We start from the raw sequence: 19912 nt of genomic DNA on the forward strand, positions 1-19912 counted from the left end.
TGTTATATCTTGCCCATTGAAGAAGAAGGCAATTTGTGACAAGCAACAAGGGAAGAGGCCACAAGTTCAATCTCATGCTCAACCTCAAGTTGAAGAAAGGCCACTTCCCAAGAAGACTCAAGTTAATGCTTCTCTTGTTGAAAAATCAAGTGAGAAGAAAATGAAGAGTAGACATTGCTACGTATGTCGTAAGAAAGGTCACGTCGCTTTTTCATGCACTAGTGGTAACTTATCCAACTCAATTATTATTGATAATATCTATTCTCTTCGGAAGGATAAGGTTGGCAATGAGTTTGCCAAGTTTGTTGGTACTCAAAGTGGTGTCAAGAAAATAACCATTTGGGTTGCCAATCCTATTGTTACTAACCTCTTAGGACCCAACTTGGTTGGGGACCAACAAGCTCAAACTTGATCAATAGGTGTTGTTGGAGGGAATTGGAGACTTGGCTACATTATTAATAATTAAGGGGACTTCATCATTCTTATTGTCTCAAGCCAAGTCAATTGGGTTATCAAGTTTATATACTATATCCAATGTGCCTCCTTCCGGTAACTTGTACTTAAAATGTTTACATTGAAAGTTACTTGCCCCTTTGCATGTTTTGGTTTTGTTCCTTGCATGTGTTTGTATATGTTGTCTCTCCAAATTTCTTATCTTGAGTAATCAAGTATGTGTATGTTGGTTTGCACATCATGTACACGTGTGTCGTACGTTGAGCCTTTGTGCATCTTGTTTGTATCTTAGTTGGCTCTTGTGAGAGATTAATGGAATATTCCATTGTGGGGGAGTGATGTGCTTTGTGCACCTCACAATCCTATAAATGTTTGTACATGAGGAATACCGTCTAGTATTGATATTACAACATTATCTAGTCGCTATGTGGTATGTCTTCTCATGAGAAATTCAAATTCTAAATAGTCCATTAATTATCTCTTGTTGGATCCTCTTATTGCCTCTTATTAAGTTTTTATTGGTATCACATTATGGGAGAGTAATATGCCATGTGCATATTACAAGCCTAGAATATGTGTACATTTGAGATATTGTCACCTGGAATTGATATTGTAAATTATCTTGTTCCTAGGTGGCACGTCAGCTCTACAAGTTGCAATTTTCTTGTGTCTATTGTGAAGATGATGTTGGATATCCTTGCTATCTACCAATGGGAATTATTTCCAAATACTTCTTGTCTTTTGACAATTTGTACTCACTTATGTGTGGTACAAATTATTGATCATCTTTACATTGGCCTTTGCTTTTTTTTTGCCTTATCTCTTGCCCTAGGATTGTGTTAACTCCCATTGTATTCCATACCACTTGTGGATCTTGTTATTTCCTTGATCTTGTCTAGTGTTTGTATAAATATAGTGAAAGTGGTGATCCCATCTTGTGATTTTTGTATTCAAATGCAAATTCTCTATAATGCACAATGCTTGGGGGAGCTATCCTATTTTTCTTAGAATGCTCACCTTGTGATCCTTATCAAGTGTGTGTTGGTGGAATGCAAACAGTTTCTTTTTGGTACTTTGTGTCATCATGAAACTTTGTAGAGCACTTGGTTTGTTTGGAACCATTTTCTCTTTTGGGAGTTTGACATCTTTCTTTTTGCGTGTATCAATGGATATCTCATTCCTTGATGTATCTTTCAGTTGATATCCTCCAACTGTTGATTTATTCATTTGGCATCTTTTCTTCACTTGGTATTTCTTTGTCAATTGGTATCGGTTCTTGAAAGTATTGAGCATGCATATTAACTTCATGTAGTATATTTGGCATGCTTTCTTTCTTTGGCCCAATATATAGGGGAAACTCCACCAACTCTCAAATTGGATGAGATGTGCATGAAATTCATTTTCATACCTATATGCACATATTTATGTGGAGTTTGTCCTATGTATTGTTGATTCTCTAACCCTTTGGTCCTAATGAGGTTGGATACCATTTTGTTTGTGTTGTTGTTCTAGGAACAATTGGAGATACATTGGATGCTCGGCTCACTCACAAGGAAGGTGGTGTCACCGTGTGCTTATTGGATTCAAGCTAGGATGTTCAATGAACTACTATCTAATACCTTCAATAGGTATCTTCTCCATCCTTCCAATGCTATCTCGGTAACAAGTATCTATTCATGCTTTCCTCTCTTGCATTCAACCTTGTGTAGGTTGCATCTTGGCATGATATTCATTTCATATCTTGTGATACTTGTTTCCTTTCTCAAAGCATCCCAACGATGATCTCTTGTTGCTAGTTGTGATGTCTTTGATGGATGTGTGGTTGGACTTCATTTATATACCATAAGACCATATCTAGCCAAGTGATATGCTTTCAAGCAAATATCTTATTGGTATATTTATGACTTCCTTATGGATATCTTGTTCTTTCCTTTTTGTAACTATTTCGTGTGTACATCCCTCTTTGTGGATTGATATCATCATGATCGTCATCTACCTAGAATCTTATACACTTGAAAGAAGTTGCATATCTAGTTGATATCCCTTTCTTTCACATCCACCGTTTCTTTCTCATGTTATTTCTTTGGTGGATCCGTGAAAGTGTGTGCCATGAGTGCGGGTCATATCTCGTTGCATCTTGATGCACTCTTGTGTGGTGAAGATCTTTTTTGCTCATGCTTGTCCTGATGAGGCTTTTTGCCATCTTAATTGGTATCCCTCATCTTGATGAGGCTTTCACTTTCTATCTTCACCATGGGTTGTCACAAGCTTGGTTGTTATTTCGTTTTTTTGTAAGCTTGTGTATCCATTTGCTTGTTGTGTGTGTGTGGGAAGGTCATGTCTTGCACATTGTATCTCATTTATCCAAGACTATGTTGATGCTTAATACTCATCCATATATGAGTCTTATCAAGTACTTTGCAATGTCTCACACACATCTTTTTGTTTGAGCTCAATCGTAAGTTGCCTCTTTTCTATGTTGCTCAACCATGTGCTTGTTGCAAGAGCTATGCCTTGTCTCGTTTTTAGCCCACTTGCACTTGTTGTGAGTTTCTACTGATTTTGGGGGAGTGATGATCCTATTTTGTGCACTTGGTATCCAAACGCAAATATTCTAGGGAGTGCACGAATCATGGGGAGCTTCTCTAGTTTCTCTCGAACACTCCTTTGATCTATCATAATATCTTTTATTCATGTGGCACGTAGGATGATTGGTCTAGTTGGTTCAATTGGTATTGTCGGAGTAATGGGCCACGGGTAGGCTAACCCGAGTCCCAGGACCTTTCAAGACATCGGGGCAGGCCGCGCCCCTCAAGCCGAGTCCCAGGAGCGACTCCAAGACAAGCCGAGTCCCAAACGGCGACTCCGAGATAAGCCGACTCCGAGCTGGCAACCTCCAGAGAGGCCGACTATGGAGAGTCGGCCCATGACTCCTCCCTCATCTCGAAGTACGATGTGGGGTACGGTCACGGCGTGGCCGTTCCCCCTGCTTACGAAGGGCCGGCATGGCTACAGTGAGCCGTATCGCTGGAAGATCTCCGGCGAGGCGCGACACTGTTGTCATGCCTGCCCTGACCTCAGCCACAGTGCGCAACACATTGTGCCCACGACGCCGGCCTGTACGACCCCAAGGCGACGGGGCCGCCTGTTAGTGGGTGGGCCGAAGGCAGCCTGAGCGCCCCGAAGACGGACCTGTGGGAGTCGGCCGACTTCTCCTCAGGGCCCCACGAGCCATTAACCAGATAGGATGGGGAATGGCGACAGTAATCGCCCGATAGAGGGCGGCACTGTTGCCATGACCCAATGACCGAGCCTGCGTCATCAGGAGTGCTGCAACAGTATCAAGCCTGTCCGCGGGACCCGCCAGTCGGCGGGCCCCAGAAGCCGGCAGGGAGGACGGCGGCCTGAGAGACAGACGGCTGGGACCCACGTCCAGCCGGATTACTATTGTACCCCCGGGGGTCGGCCTATATAAACCCCCTGGGGCACCCAGGCAAAGGGTTCAGACCTAGATAGAGATAGACCAGATAGCACAGGGAGGAGAGAGCTAGCCTTGCCCTCTCCTGCCTCCCGAAACAGCTCCAGGAGCACCATTGTAGTCACTTTGCCTTAGTGATCATGCGGAGACCCCGCAGAGCAGCAGTAGGGGTGTTATCTCCTAGGAGAGCCCTGAAGCTGGGTAAGTTCCGTCCGCGTGCATGTCTTCACCTCATCCCGCTTCCAGGCACCGGTGACGTTCTACTCGCTCCCACCATGATAAGCCATCCTTTGGCATATGTCGTATCCAACCCCCGGCATTTGGCGCCCACTGTGGGGCGAGGTGCACTGTCGTCCGGAGATCTGCAATGGACGGGAACCCTATTCCTCCCCGGCGAGCACAGCCAGCCCGGCACGCCGGATGGTGTTTGTGCCGACGCGCTGCACGGTGCTGAGATCACCTGTGCGGCCAGCTGCCTCGCTGATCTTATCGGCAAGGTTCGCCTCTCTGATGAGCCTGCGTCCGACGCAAGCACGAGTGGCCCCAAGAGCCTCCTCGCGGGCCTCCTCGACCAACTCCACGTCGCCGGCGAGCCTGCCGCGGACCTGGAGTCCATAGGATCCACCGACCCGATGCTGGTCGTCTCCGACACCGCGTCGCTCGACGCGTTCCCCACCAACATGGTGGTCTACGACAAGCCACTCTCTTACGCGAGGAGCGGCGGAAGCACCGTCACTGAGGTCCTTGTCCTCGACCACGGCGAGCGCTCCGGCGAAGGAGCGCACGACCCGCTTGACGCGGCCCTATGAGACCTTGCAGCGCCGATTCCGGAAGACGCCGACGCCGAGACGCTGGAGGCGCTCCGCCTTCAGCTTGTCGAGGGCGCGAAGAAGCTGGCAAGCATGAGGCGCTTGTCAGAAGCTTACCAACGCGAGATGGATCGCGCCGTAGGCGGCTCGCCGGCTCCAACCGGGCCTAGCCGCCTAGGCGCGGTCCGACAGCGCGGCGCGGCAATCGGCAACCTCTTCGGGGCTGATCGCCCTGTGTATGCCACGCCCGCAGAGAATATCCGTGCCGCCCAGGCGGCGGCAGACGAGCTCGACAACTTTGAAGGCGGAGAGCGCCACATAATGACGGAGCGAGTTCAGCAGCTCCTCGACGCGGCTGCCGCGCAGAATGATGCCGGCTGCCGCACCAACGCACCGCAGCGCCAAAACAACGACCCACCGCCTCACCGAGACCAAGGTGCGACATCTCGGACGCCGACTGGCGGGGCCTGTGGGAAGAAGGACGAGGAGTCGGCTGTCAGCCACAGTCGGACTCACATCACCATTGAGCGCGACCAAGACGGCCGCCCCAAAGCGGTGGAACGGCGGGACGACTACCTGCCTCCCCCTCCTCGCAGTGAAAGGCGAGTCTCCCCACTGCCCGTGGAACATCCGACTCTCGGCGACCGCCTTGGCCGCCGAGAGGGAGTCGGAGAGAACGACGCCCGCCACCGGATCGACCGACTCCACCGATCCCTGGCGCTGGAAGAAGAAACGAGTTGGGTCCCCCCTACTTTGGACCCCGCATCTGAGATGAGCCCTTCCCCAAAGGGTTCACGCTCCCCCGAGATACGCCCAAATATACCGGCACCGTGAAGCCGGAAGATTGGCTGATCGACTACTCCACAGCCGTCAACATAGCGAACGGCAACAAGCGTGTTGCCGTGAGATACGTCCCGCTCATGCTCCAGGGCTCGGCCCGGACGTGGTTGAACAGTCTGAAGCCTCGAAGCATCAACAGCTGGGTCGACTTCACTGAGGCTTTCGTCCGCAACTTCACGAGCACGTACAAGCGACCTCCCAAGCCACGCCAACTCTCCTTGTGCGTGCAAGGCCCTGACGAGTCTACTCGCGACTACCTCACGCGCTGGGGCGAACTCCGAAACTCCTGCGAGGGCGTGCACGAGGTGCAGGCCATCGAGTACTTTACTGCCGGGTGCAGAAAAGGCACCCTCCTCAAGCACAAGCTCCTCTGCGACGAGCCGGAGACCCTCGATGAGCTGCTGATCACGGCGGACAAGTACGCCACGGCCGACTCCTCCATGAAGGCAGAGATTCGGGTCAGCACAACTGGCAAAGTCGCCCCTCAGGCTCCAAGAACTCCGGCTGGAGACACCAGTCGGCGGCAACAGCAGAATGACCAGAAGCGCAAAGCCCCGCTGCCGACTTCCAGCAGTCGGCAAGTGGCAACAGCAGAGGACCAACAGTTGGAGGGACCGCCTCCGGCGAAGCGACAGAAGGGCGACAAGCCCAACTGGCTGCCGGCTTTCTCCTACGAGCAGACTCTAGATGGTCCCTGCAAGTTCCACAGCGGCGCAAAGCCGTCAAACCACACCACCAGGAAATGCCACTGGCTGACCAGAATCGCCAAGGGGGACGGCCTGCTCCCTCCCCCTCCTGCTGGGCCGCCTCCTCCACTGCCGCCCCAGCAGCCGGCCGTCAGGCCAGTCGGCGCGATACAAGACGAGTTCCCGGATGAGCATGGAGCCTATGTGGTGTTCACCAGTGTAGCGGATGACCGACGCAGCAGGCGCCAACAGCAGCAAGAAGTGAATGCGGTTGCATCAAGTACTCCAGAGTTCATGCATTGGTCCAAAAAGCCTATCAGTTGGAGCAGAGCTGATCACCCAGAGGTGATGCCGAGTCCAGGCTCCTATGCCTTGGTCTTAGGCGCCACACTCGCCACAGATAGGTGGGCCGCTCGCTTCTCGCGAGTACTGATAGACGGAGGCAGCAGTATCAACATCCTGTACAAGGATACAATGGAGAAAATAGGAATCAAGCGAAGACAGCTTCAGAGCAGCCGGACTGTGTTCCACGGAATCGTCCCTGGCCTTTCCTGCTCACCAATCGGCAAGATCCTGATAGATGTCCTCTTCGGAGACAAGGATCATTTCCGCCGAGAGCCAATTTGGTTTGAGGTGGTGGACCTTGAAAGCCCATATCATGCATTGCTTGGCCGACCCACCTTGGCTAAGTTCATGGCGGTCCCCCACTACGCCTACCTCAAGATGAAGATGCCGAGTTCCAAGGGAATCCTAACCGTGTCCGCCGACTACAGGAAGTCGTCCGCTTGCGCGGCCGAAAGCAGTCGGCTGGCCGAGTCCTTGGTGATCGCGGCTGAGAAACGGCTTCTTGATCGGGTCGTGGCGATGGCCGCCAAGCAGCCCGAGTTATCGCCCGACCCCAAGGAGTCGGAAGCAGAAGGATCATTCAAGCCAGCCAAAGAAACAAAGAAGATACCGTTGGACCCGGAGCACCCGGAGAGGTACGCTGTCATGGGCACAGGCCTTGACAGCAAATAGGAGGGCGAGCTCGTCGATTTCCTCCATGAGAATCGCGACATCTTCGCATGGTCCCCCAAGGACATGCCTGGTGTCCCGACGGAATTCGCCGAGCACAAATTACACGTCCGAGCTGATATGAAGCCCGTCAGGCAGCCCTTGCGCCGCCTGTCAGAAGAAAAAAAAGAGTTGTTGGATAAGAAATAGCCCGGCTCCTGGCAGCCGGCTTCATCATGGAAGTGTTTTTTCCAGAGTGGCTGGCAAACCCAGTACTGGTGCTGAAGAAGAACAAGAAGTGACGGATGTGCATTGATTACACGAGCCTCAACAAAGCTTGCCCCAAGGACCCATTTGCTCTACCGAGAATCGATCAGGTGATAGACTCCACAGCCGGATGCGAGTTGTTGAGTTTCCTAGACGCATATTCAGGATATCACCAGATCAAGCTGAACCCGGCTGACAGACTGAAGACCGCCTTCATCACACCGTTTGGAGCCTTCTGCTACCTGACCATGACGTTCGGCTTAAGAAACGCCGGCGCCACCTTTCAGCGTTGCATGCAGAAGTGCCTCCTGAAGCAACTCGGCAGAAATTCCCACGTCTATGTGGATGATGTAGTGGTGAAGACGGAGAAGCGTGGAACCTTGCTGGAGGACCTCAAGGAAACCATTGAGAATCTGCGCCGATTCCAGATCAAGCTCAACCCAGAGAAGTGCGTTTTTGGAGTACCAGTCGGCCAGTTCCTCGGTTTCCTGGTCTCCGAACGCGCCATAGAGTGCAATCCTGTGAAGATCAAGGCCATCGAGAGGATGGAAGCACCCAGACGACTGCTAGATGTGCAGAAGTTCACCGGCTGTTTGGCATCCATCAGCCGATTCATCAGTCGGCTGGGCGAGAAGGCTCTCCCCTTGTATCAGCTCATGAAGAAGACGACCTTCTTTGAGTGGACTCCCAAGGCGGACGAGGCTTTTCTCCAACTAAAGAAGATGTTGTCTACTCCCCCTGTGCTGGCGGCTCCGACTCCCAAAGAGCCCATGCTCCTATACATTGCCGCCACCAGCCGAGTAGTCAGCACAGTCATTGTAGTCGAGCGCAAGGAGGAAGGCAAGGCGCTACCTGTCCAGAGACCGGTATATTACTTGAGCGAGGTACTGTCGGCCTCCAAGCAGAACTACCCCCATTACCAGAAGATGTGCTATGGCGTGCATTTTGCCGCCAAGAAATTGAAGCCTTACTTCCAGGAGCATCCAATCACTGTGGTCTGCACAGCTCCACTGGCCGAGATCATCAGAAGCCGAGATGCTTCTGGCCGAGTGGCCAAATGGGCCATCGACCTGGCCCCCTACACCATCTACTATGAGACCCGCACCGCCATCAAGTCGCAAGCACTGGCCGACTTCCTCGTCGACTGGGCCGAGACCCAGTATCTGCCGCCAGCGCCCGACTCCACCCATTGGCGGATGCACTTCAACGGCTCCAAGATGCGCACCGGCTTGGGAGTCGGCATCGTCCTCACTTCCCCCAAGGGCGACAAGCTCAGATATGCACTGCAGATCCACTTCGCCGCCTCCAACAACGTGGTCGAGTACGAGGCGCTCATCCACGGGCTCCGGCTTGCCAAAGAACTCGGCATTCGCCGGATCCTGTGTTATGGCGACTCTGACTTGGTGGTCCAGCGATCATCTGGCGATTGGGACGCCAAGGACGCAAATATGGCGAGCTACCGTTTCCTCGTCCAGCAACTCAGCGGATACTTCGAGGGGTGCGAGTTCCTCCACGTGCCAAGGAATGACAACGACCAAGCAGACGCCTTGGCACGAATCGGCTCCACCCGCCAGGCAATACCATCTGGTGTCGCCCTCCGGCGCCTCCTCAAGCCTTCTATCAAGCCGTCACCAGAATCAGATTCAATCTTTGTGCCGGCTCCGCCTGAGGAAGACGGATCCGACTCCAAGAAACACACAGTCGAAGCCGGCCCGGGGACTTCACAACCCGGCCCGGGGACTGCAGTGGCAAGATTGAAGACTCCAGAGCTCGGCCCGGGGACTGCTCCAGTCGGCCCCGGGACTTTGTCAAATTAGCAAGTGGATGCGGACTCCAACCCGCCGCCTCCCAACCCGGCCGCCCTTGTCCAAGTCGCACTAGTGGCAGTTGAAGAAATAGCAGCACCTTCATGGGCCCAGCCCATCCTCAGGTTCTTAGTAAACAGAGAGCTGCCAACTGATGAAATCTTGGCTCGGCAAGTGCAACGCCGAGCAGCAACCTACACCATAGTCAACAGAGAGCTGGTCAGGCACAGCGTTACCGGCGTCTTCCAATGCTGCGTCGAGGCAGAACAAGGCCAAGCAATCCTCAGAGACATCCATGAAGGCGAGTGCGGTCACCACGCGGCCTCCAGGGCACTCGTCGCCAAAGCCTTCCGGCACGGTTTCTTCTGGCCAACCGCCCTGGAAGAGGCCAAAGAGTTAGTCCAAAAGTGCAAGGGGTGCCAGATTTTCCGTTCCAAGCCACTTCAGCCAGCTTCCGCACTCAAGACTATCCCCATCGCCTGGCCCTTTGCAGTCTGGGGCCTGGACATGGTGGGACCATTCAAGACGGCACGAGGTGGCTTGACTCACCTACTTGTCGCAGTGGACAAGTTCACCAAGTGGGTGGAGGTGAAACCCATCAAGAAGTTGAATGGTCCCACTGCAGTGACCTTCATCGCTGACATCACAACTCGGTACGGCATCCCACACAGCATCATCACCGACAATGGCACAAATTTTGCCAAAGGCGCCTTGGCCCGTTTCTGCGCAACACAGGGCATCCGACTAGACTTAGCGTCCGTTGCCCATCCGCAGTCAAACGGCCAGGTGGAGCGAGCGAACAGCCGCATCTTATCCAGCATCAAGCCTCGACTCGTCGTACCGCTGGAGCGATCTGCCGGCTGTTGGCTTGAGGAGCTGCCAGCCGTCCTCTGGAGTCTGCGCACGACTCCAAACAAGTCAACCGGTTTCACACCCTTCTTCCTCGTCTATGGTGCCGAAGCCGCCATCCCAACGGACAGAGAGTTCGACTCCCCGCGAGTCACCATGTACACTGAGGAAGAAGCAGAAGAAGCACGTCAAGACGGCGTCGATCTGCTGGAAGAGGGCCAGCTGTTGGCACTCAGCCGGTCCAGCATCTACCAGCAGAGTCTGCGTCGATACTACAATAGGAAGGTCAGGCCAAGATCTTTCCAAGAAGGCGACCTTGTGCTCCGGCTGATCCAGCGAACAGCCGGCCAGCACAAGCTGTCGGCACCCTGGGAAGGCCCCTTTATCATCAGCAAGGTGCTAGGGAACGACGCCTACTATCTGGTCGATGCTCAGAAGCCCCGAGCGCGCAAGAGGGACGACTCCGGCAAAGAGACAGAGCGCCCGTGGAATGCAAATCTTCTTCGAAGATTTTACAGTTGATGCAGTATGTATCACACTACCCCTTTGTATTAAAGTACTAAGACTTTGGGCCCCCCGAGACGAGCTCGGGGACTGCCCTTTTTTGTTATTTGTATGATAAGAATTATGCCTCCGAGTACATTACTTTCATTACAAGCCGCTTGGCACCGGGCCAGACTAGTCAGCCCGGGGACTCGCTGCCTTGCGCTATGAGGAGCTTCCTGCAGTCAGACAAGTAGTGCGCGGTGCCCAATCCGCCTCCTGGCAAAGCCGCAGCTCGCAGAGCGACTGTGAGGCAGGCAGGAGTGAGGAAGAACGGGCGCCCACACGAAAAATGGCTAAGGACCTAAAGCACGAACATAGCGTAAGACGGCCTCCAGCATTTCTGAAGCAGAAAGCCGACTCATGAGTAGTCGGCTCACCGTCTTTATTAGCCCCTATCAAGGACGGCCGACTCTTGGGTAGTCGGCCTATCGCTTTCTATCCGACTTGCTAAAGAAACTCTAAACGGCCAAGTACTTGCCTTCCCGAAGTAGCCAAGCACTTGACCCAGCGACAGTCCCCAGAGAGGCTGTCCGACTGGCAAGGCAGCGACTAAAGGAAGGCGGTAAAGGGAAAAGCCTACAGAGCAGTAAGCAAGGAAAGATGGAAATCGGATAAATATTTACATAGGCCCTTGGCCGAATCTTCGAATAGAAGTTCAAGATACACCCCGCGGGTGGAATTGTTCGAATCTAACAAAGTTTTCAAAAGATTACTAAGACAGACCAACAGAGGCAAAAAAGGCAGCCTAGGAGGCGGCATCTGGGATCGGAGGATCGGAGGAGATGGCGGTGTCAGGCGCCGGGGCAGTCGGCTGGGCGGCCTTAGTTTGATCGCCTCTGGCGGCAGTCGCCTTCTCTCGACGCGGCTCATTGCTGGAGGCACGGTCGAGCTGAGGCTGGCCGCCTGCTTCGTCTTCTGGCACCTCTGCCTCGCCTTCGTCCTCTGCCTTATCCTCCTCCTCGGTGCTGGAGTCGATCACCTCCGCCAAGTCCTCGCCATACTCCGGGTTCATCCCGAACCACTCTGGCGGCACTTCCTCGCCGCCTTCAGCCTGCTCGGGGACGAAGACACTGGTGTCCATGTACTCGGCGATGGCCGCCGCACGCTCGATAAGGGCGCCCTCCATGGCCTCCAGCTCGGCCTGGGCTTCTGACCGAAACGCGGCCAGACGGTCCAGGTCCAGCCCTGGATACCACGCCTTGACGAACTCCAAGGCCCGGCATGCTCCGGCCCGGGCCGAGGAGCCCTTCCAGGCCTCAAGACGGCCAGTAGCGACCTCCAGCCAGTCGGCAGTTCGGCTGGCGGTGCGCAGAGCCGGCGTGCCTGGCCACAGGGCGGCAACCGCCTGGGCGCCGGCACGCTGAAGCCGGCGCATCAGCCGGTGAGCCGGACGAAGATGGGCTTCAATGCTCAGAAGCTGCTCATCGATGGTTCGGAGGGCATTAGCGGCGATCTCCTCACCGTTTGCCCTTCGCGCCTCACGAGCAGCCTCGATGGCCAGAGGGACTGCCTGCGAGTGACCAGGGAAGAAGTCTGCCAAGACAAAAAAGAAGCAAGTCGAAAAATCAGAAGTCGGCCTGACACATAGTCGGAAGCCCGAAGAAACAAAAGAAACTTACCATCAACGATATCCTCGATCTCGTGGAAGCCGGAGGTCAGCATCGCCTCCCTGTCAGTCCAGGAGGAGCGCTCGCTCTCGAACTCGGCCAGGAGAGCGGCCTCCTTCTTCTTGGCCTCGTCCTGCGCCTTCTTGAGCAGCTCCTTCTGCTCGGCCACCTGCACCGCCAGCAGGTCACGCTCCGCGGCAAGCTTGCCACACTCCTCCTCCTTGGCACGCCGGGCAGTACTGGCCTCGCCCAGCTGCTCCTGGAGAGCGGCGTTGGCTCCTGAAGAACGAAAGAAGAGACAAATAAGTCGTCAGCAAAGAAGATCGCCGGGAAGATCCGGCCCGACTGCTCAGCAGTCGGCCCGAATCTCGGGGACTACAGCCCGCGGGTGCGCCAGCGCGCCCCCGCAAAGAAGAAGAACTTACTCCGGCTTTCCGACAAGTCGGCAGCCCACTTGCTCAACTCCTCAACATTGCGGTTGAAGGCAGTGGCGTGGAGGTTGTGATACTCCTACAATAAGTCATTGAAGACAAAGTTAGTATTTGGAACTCGCCAGAGGGAGTTCCGAACCGCCTGCTCAGCAGCCGGCCCGGAACTCGGGGACTACACCCAGTGGGTGCGCTGGCGCGCCCCCATAGAGAAAAACAAGAATCAAAAAGAAGAAGGAAACGTACTCGGACGGCCGTCCGCGCTGCCAGATGCGCCCTGGTGCAAGTTTGAAGGGCGTCGCCTTCAGCGCGCAGCTTCGCCTGAACGTCCAGAAGTGCTTGATTCAGCGGCCCCGTGCCGCCTCCGCGCAACCACCCGGTGGGCGCGGCGCTTGTGGCCTCGGCGTCTAGGGTTGCCGAGCTGGCAGCGCCGGTCTCTCGAGGTCGCGGCGCCGAGGTCGCCCTCTCAAGACGGCGGCGCACCGGCGAGGCGACTTGGAGAAGCAGCCGCGCCTCGGCCTCGTCCGTGACCAGTGGCTCCGACGGACCCACCGGCTGTTTGCCGTGCGGTCTCCCAGACGGCGGTGGAGGCGGCGGTGGCGGCACGAGAGTGTCCGACATAGAAGCCTCAACGCTCTCCTTCTCCACGACAGGGTTCTCGGTGCCGGCCTCTCCGGTCTGCCCCGTGAACTCCGGAGGCGGCGGTGCAGACGATAGTGGGGGGACGAGCATCGCCGATCGGCGACGCGCGGCCTCCTCGGCACGCCGTCTCGCCGCAAGGGCGGCTTCGGCATCCTCCGCCTTCTCCAGACGTTCGTCCTCCTCCTCCTCACGCTTCTCCCGCGCATTTGGCTCCGTCGCCTCCCGGAGGTCGGCGGCGGGGTCGGCCCGCCGAGTATTGGCGGACATCTCTGCCGACCCCATGACGGAGGGGACGGCGACTCTCTCAAGGGAAAGAGGGGCCCTGAAGAAGAATGGAGGGAGTATAAAAGAAGACTCGGACAAGATTCAACGAAGGAAAATAAAAAAGTGTAAAGACTAGCGGCGGCCTTCTCACTTCCCCTTCGGAAGCGGTTGGCCTTCGCGGCCTCCTCCTCCCGTCTGGTTGTGGCTGCCGCCCCCTTTATCTTCTTCAACTTGCCGCCGAGCACACTCAGCCCCGCGTGACACCTCTTCAAACCGCCTTGGCCGGCGGAGGAACCGACCTTCGACTGGTGGCGCGGGGCGACCTCCCCTTCGGCATCGTCATTAGGCCAGTCGGCGAAGGTGGCCGAGGGCCTGAAGTCGCTTTCTGCTCCTTCTCCCCCTCCTTCGGCATCGGCTTCCATAGCTTCCGCCCCCAAGTCGGGGTCGTCGACATCGCTCTCCGCACGATCGAGAACATACTCGCGGGGCTGTCTCGTGGCATCGGCTGCAGGCTGCATAAGGGGATTCTAGCTAAGAAGAAACCGACAAGAGTCAGAAGCCGGAGTTGGCCGCAAAGAAGACAAAACAATAGGGGGACGCGACTTACCACTTGTGGGGGGTTGTCGCACGAGTACGGCTCCTTGCCGAACTGACAGTCCTCCTCGAACTCGCAGTGCGTGATATGGTTCACCAAGTTCACCACCTCCCTGCGGGGCATCTCCTTGGTGCTCATCTGACTTGGGTCTCGGAGGCCGCTCATCTGACAGATCAGGTGAGGCCGGCCTTGGAGCGGGAGAACTCAGCGCGCCACGAAGGCGGCCAGCAAGTCGGCCCTGATGAGACCCTCCGACTGCGTCAAGACTCGGAGTCGCGCTACGGCGGCGGCTGCGGCGGGAGTCAGCATCTTGACTCGATGAGACCAGCTGGGGAGCCTCCCAGTTAGGGGGGCGGCATTGTAAGGCGGCAGGTTGACTCAGTCACCGTCGGAGGCGAGGTTCTTCATGTAGAAGTATGAGCGCTGCCACATCTTCACCGACTTGATCAGCATGATGGGAGGAAAGGGGTTGTCGGCCGTCGAGCGCCGCACCGCGATGTAGGCGCCGCACTGAGCCGACACGCTGGCAACGTGCGTGCCGAGCTTAGAAGAGAAGAATTCTCCCCACTGCTCGATGGTGGGGAGAACGCTGAGGAAACCTTCGCACAGAGTGGCGAAGGCGGAGAGCAACACCACCGTATTCGGAGTGAGGTGGTGCGGTTGAAGGCTGTGGAACTCCAAGAACGAGCGGAAGAAGCCGCTCGCCGGCAGCCCCAGGCCGCGCATGAGGTGCGAGCGGAAGATGACCCGCTCGCCCTCCTCCGGTGCCGGCCGGATCTCCCCCTCCGGTGCGGCGCGAGCACACACGAGGTCCGCGCTGGGGAGACGGCGTGTCCGGCGGAGGAACTCGATGTGTTCCTCTTCTACCTCCGAGCCGTCCAACACGCCGGAGCGCACGGCGGGGGCCGCGGCGGAGGAAGAGCTCATCGCCGTGGTGTGGAGTGCTCTTGCTCAACGGCGGAGGCAGGAGGGAGAGAAGGCAAGATGAGGCGGGGGAGCGGGGAAGAAGGGCGCACGTGCTGTGCCGCTCCGCTCCCCCCTGCCTACTTATAGCCCTGTGGGCTGAGAAGCCGAGGGGGCGGGCATGGGATTAACTGCGCACGATGCCCCACGCCGCCCCACGATTTACCCCACGAAGTTACTGCATGCAGTAACGACGTGGGAAAACCAACCGTCCACGACCGCAACGGATCCGTTCGTATGCCTAGGCACGGTAGTGGCGGGCCCCGCCTAACGGCCCGTCCTGTCGCGCGCGTGGGCAGGCAGACTGTCCTCTCCACGTGGCGCCACGCGATAGGACCGCCCTGATGGCTGCGGGGAAGCGTATCAGGCACGCCGCCTGGTTTCCCGCCGCGACTTTCGAGCTGCGGCTCTTCACTAAAAACATCCGACTCTCGACAGTCGGCCCAAGGGAAGACGGCAGCCGAGTTCCAGAGTCCGCTCCTGGAAGGTTGAAACTGTTGAAGCCCCACAATGCAGCGTCCGCAGGGCTTCACCAGCTTCGGGGACTACTGTCGGAGTAATGGGCCACGGGTAGGCTAACCCGAGTCCCAGGACCTTTCAAGACATCGGGGCAGGCCGCGCCCCTCAAGCCGAGTCCCAGGAGCGACTCCAAGACAAGCCGAGTCCCAGACGGCGACTCCGAGATAAGCCAACTCCGAGCTGGCGACCTCCAGAGAGGCCGACTATGGAGAGTCGGCCCATGACTCCTCCCTCATCTCGAAGTAGATGCGGGGTACGGTCACGGCATGGTCGTTCCCCCCTGCTTACGAAGGGCCGGCATGGCTACAGTGAGCCGTATCGCTGGAAGATCTCCGGCGAGGCGCGGCACTGTTGCCATGCCTGCCCTGACCTCAGCCACAGTGCGCAGCACACTGTGCCCACGACGCCGGCCTGTACGACCCGAAGGCGATGGGGCCGCCTGTCAGTGGGTGGGCCGAAGGCGGCCTGAGCGCCCCGAAGACGAACTTGTGGGAGTCGGCCGACTCCTCCCCAGGGCCCCACGAGCCATTAACCAGATAGGATGGGGAATGGCGACAGTGATCGCCCGATAGAGGGCGGCACTGTTGCCACGACCCAATGACCGAGCCTGCATCATCAGGAGTGCCGCAACAGTATCAAGCCTGTCCGCGGGACCCGCCAGTCAGCGGGCCCTAGAAGCCGGCAAGGAGGACGGCGGCCTGAGAGACAGATGGCTGGGACCCGCGTCCAGCCGGATTACTATTGTACCCCCGGGGGGTAGGCCTATATAAACCCCCCGGGGCACCCAGGGAAAGGGTTCGGACCTAGATAGAGATAGACCAGATAGCACAGGGAGGAGAGAGCTAGCCTTGCCCTCTCCTGCCTCCCGAAACAGCTCCAGGAGCACCATTGTAGTCACTTTGCCTTAGTGATCATGCGGAGACCCCGCAGAGCAGCAGTAGGGGTGTTATCTCCTAGGAGAGCCCTGAAGCTGGGTAAGTTCCGCCAGCGTGCATGTCTTTGCCTCATCCCGCTTCCAGGCACCGGTGACATTCTACTCGCTCCCACCATGATAAGCCATCCTTTGGCATATGTTGTATCCAACCCCCGACAGGTATCTTTTGATAGCTTGCTTCAATTGGTATCTTTTGATTGCTTGATTGCTTGTTTCTCTCTTTGTTATGTCTTTGTGGCATATCATTGTTTTGCAATCTTTGGGCCTCAATATAGTTTGTCTTCCTCCAAGTATTTACCTTCGGTTTTGTGTATTGATTTCCACTCTCTTGTTGAGAAATACACAATTTATGGAGGACCACAATTTATATTGGCCTTCTAAGCTTTTCACCCATTTTGGCAATCAATGCCAATGGGGGAGAAGTTTCAGAGAGTTTTATGGCGAAGTTTTCAGAGTTTCTCCTTGCTTTGATTTTGTTCCTAAGCATTTGCATCTCATTCTCACGCATCATTGGTTGTTGCATTGCATGGTGATGCATATTTCCTTATATAAACTCTTGAAAGTGATTGTCATCAATTACCAAAATGGGGGATATTGAAAGGACATGTGGTGCCCCCATGTGTGGTTTTGCTAATTGATGACATTCTCCATGGACTAGTGGTTGCATTGAGTTATATTAGAAGGATTTGTCCATAGGCTTTTCTTGAAGTCCATGTGTTGGTTTCAAGGAGTTTATGAGTTGACCAAGGTGCTATTAAGGAATTATATAAAGATTGGTCATGCAAGTGTTGAGCTTATTACAAGCATGTCTTGAAGAAGAAGGTGATCATTCATGTCTACCTCCAAGACATCATCAAATGAAGAGAGTTGGAAAGATTCAAGGTTGATCAAGACTAAGTCAAGAGTGAATCAAGTTGATCAACACACAAAGAGTATAAGATGTACCGAGGGATCAAGTGATCCCATGGTATGGTAAGCATTGTCCATTGTGCTTTGTGTACTAACCGATGGTATTCATGCGAGTACTTTGTGGGGTTAGGTTGCAGTGTGCAAGTTCAAGTGGAGCATCATGAAGAGATCATCCTTGAAGCTTGCAGTCCATTGTGGTGTCAATGGACTTGAGAATATGTGCCCAAAGAGTGGCTCACCCATAGTAGAGTATGGGGAGCAAACATCTGGTCTTCATCGAGCCAACGCAATCAAGAAAGATGGTCCAACTTGACGGAGTCAAGATCATCATCATCTAGCTCAAGTGGAGTATGTGCAAAGGAAAGGTTTGGCCCTGATAGATTCTCTATTTTACCGGTCTCATGGTGGTAGTTTGGATACCGGGTTATAGGATCGACTGCCGTACTATCAAGGAGGGCCCTCAAGTGAGTAGCTTGATCGTATAGTTCGTAGAGAGCTCAAACCATTGCATGCTTGCATCATCTTTCTTGGTTCTTGTTTGGTTTTCTCGTAGTGAGATTTGGAGCTTATGGTCATCTTCTTGACAAGCTCGAGTTTATCGAAAACGGAGTTCACATGCTTCTTCTATTGCGCTTTCGATGTTGGAGGTTTTACCGGTCTTATTCGAGGAAGGGTTCTCACCATTTTCTTATGGGCCTCTTCTAATTTGCTTCTTATTTTTATTTCTATCAAGATTGTGTTATCCCTTGTCGCTAGCTTTCCAACAAACTTGGTTTCATTGCTTTCGGAGTTCGTTTGCAGAAGTTGTGTCATTTATGGTGTCCTTAAAAAAGCTGCAGCGGTACTACCGCTCGTGGGAGTGGTACTACTGATACGTCCATTTTGCATCATGCTTTTATATCAATATTTATTGCATTGTGAGCTATTATTTCACGTTATGTCACAATACTTATGGCTATTCTCTCTTATTTTACAAGGTTTACCATGAAGAGGGGGAATGCCGGCAGCTGGGATTCTGGCTGGAAAAGGAGCAAATATTGGAAACCTATTCTGCACAGCTCCAAAAGTCCCGTAACTCCATTAAAGTTAGTTTTGGATTTAATAAGAAATTATGAGCAAAGAAAGTACCTGAGGGGGCCCACACCCTGGCTAGTAGGGGCGCGCCCCCTGTCTCCTGGGCCCCCTGGTGGCCCTCCGTTTCCCATCTTCTGCTATATGAGGTCTCTTACCCTGGAAAAAATCATAAGGAAGCTCATGGGACGAAACTTCGCCGCCACGAGGCGGGACCTTGGCAGAACCAATCTAGGGCTCCGGCGGAGCTGTTCTGCCGGGGAAACTTCCCTCCAGGAGGGGGAAATCATCACCAATGATCCTCTCATCGGGAGGAGGTCAATCTCCATCAACATCTTCACCAGCACAATCTCCTCTCAAACCCTAGTTCATCTCTTGAATCCAATCTTGTATCCAAAACCACAAATTGGTACATGTGGGTTGCTAGTAGTGTTGATTACTCCTTGTAGTTGATGCTAATTGGTTTACTTGGTGGAAGATCATGTGTTCAGATCCTTTATGCATATTAATACTCCTCTGATTATGAACATGAATATGCTTTGTGAGTAGTTCTGTTTGTTCCTGAGGACATGGGTGAAGTCTTGCTATTAGTAGTCATGTGAATTTGGTATTCGTTCGATATTTTGATGAGATGTATGTTGACTCTACTCTAGTGGTGTTATGTGAACGTTGACTACATGACACTTCACCATTATTTGGGCCTAGAGGAAGGCATTGGGAAGTAATAAGTAGATGATGGGTTGCTAGAGTGACAGAAGCTTAAACCCTAGTTTATGCGTTGCTTCGTAAGGGGCTGATTTGGATCCATATGTTTCATGCTATGGTTAGGTTTACCTTAATACTTCTTTTGTAGTTGAGGATGCTTGCAATATGGGTTAATCATAAGTGGGATGCTTGTCCAAGTAAGGGCAGTACCCAAGCACCGGTCCACCCACATATCAAACTATCAAAGTACCGAACGCGAATCATATGAGCGTGATGAAACTAGGTTGATGATAATTCCCATGTGTCCTCGGGAGAGCTTTTCTCATTATAAGAAATTGTCCAGGCTTGTCCTTTGATACAAAAAGGATTGGGCCACCTTGCTGGACCTTATGTACTTTCATTGCTTGTTACCCATTACAAATTATCTTATCACAAAACTATCTGTCACCTACAATTTCAGTGCTTGCAAAAAATACCTTACTGGAAACCGCTTGTCATTTCCTTCTGCTCCTTGTTGGGTTCGACACTCTTACTTATCAAAAGGACTAG

This window comes from Triticum dicoccoides, chromosome 3B, assembly GCF_002162155.2.
Source record: "Triticum dicoccoides isolate Atlit2015 ecotype Zavitan chromosome 3B, WEW_v2.0, whole genome shotgun sequence".
NCBI lineage: Eukaryota > Viridiplantae > Streptophyta > Magnoliopsida > Poales > Poaceae > Triticum > Triticum dicoccoides.